This window comes from Pundamilia nyererei, unplaced genomic scaffold (assembly GCF_000239375.1).
Source record: "Pundamilia nyererei isolate P.nyererei 1_Seehausen unplaced genomic scaffold, PunNye1.0 scaffold00949, whole genome shotgun sequence".
Taxonomy (NCBI): Eukaryota; Metazoa; Chordata; class Actinopteri; order Cichliformes; family Cichlidae; genus Pundamilia; species Pundamilia nyererei.
Window position 1 is genome coordinate 42,537 of NW_005188350.1, and position 1,106 is coordinate 43,642.

The following is a 1,106-nucleotide window of genomic DNA, read 5'->3' on the forward strand; positions in this document are numbered from 1 at the left end:
AGAAATATTGGGGGAATACATATGTGAATACCATAAACCCTCCAAACCTATTACAGAAGAAAGTGATACGAATGATTCAAAACATTAAATATAGAGAAGATACAAATAAATTGTTTATAAAATCGAAATTATTGAAATTAGGACATTTAGTGAAACTAAAGCTTTTAAGAGTACAAAAAAATTGGGTCAAAATTTGGGGCGAACTGACTTGTGGAGGTTGAGAAAGTGTCCGGAGCATTGCAACAAAAGGTGAAACAAAAACACACACAGGCAGAGAAAGACAGCTTTTAAGGAAATGCTTTTTTGGGGGAAAGGAGAGAAGAGGCTTTGCTGAATCTGCACCTCCCTGAACCTGCCTACAAACGCACACACATGCAATGAAAATCTGCTGACACACAGAATATTTCTCAGCAGTATTAAAGCAGGGAAACTTGACATGCACTTGTTTTTAAAAGGTTTTTATTAGTTTTTCTGTTTTCACAAATAGTACATAATTACATAACATACTAAAGTGTACAATTCAGAACCAAAAATAAACAAACAAAAACAAACAAACAAAAAGACTAAGCACAAAACAGCAGCTCCGTTCCATCTAAACAAATAAAATAAATAAAGAGAGAAAACACAATTCAGCCACAAACCCGGCCTGAGTGTTTTACTGATGTTTAACCTATAATTCTCTTCTGACTGCTGCGTGTGGAAAATTGATCCAGGTCTGCTCTTCACCTGCACGTGATACAGTGAGAGACATTTCCATCGTTAATCACTGCTTTAACAACACACATCTCCTCTCTCTGGTTTCTGAACTCTCCTTTCTTAAAAACAGGAAGTGAGATGGTATTTGTTTTAGGCTGAGAGACACCAAACATTCTTCATATCATCATTATTGTTGTTTTCATCAACAACAACACAACTATTGTGTGTCTTTTGTGTCCACTAGGGTAGATGGTGACCTGCAGTATCACCCTCAGCCCCGTATGGAGGCGATTGTCACACACACAGTGACATCAGACATTCATCTGCTTTGTGCACAATCTCACTCCTTTCCTTTCTTCAGTGATCTACATACCACGTGCTGCTCGGTGAATACGTTTCAATGTATTCTA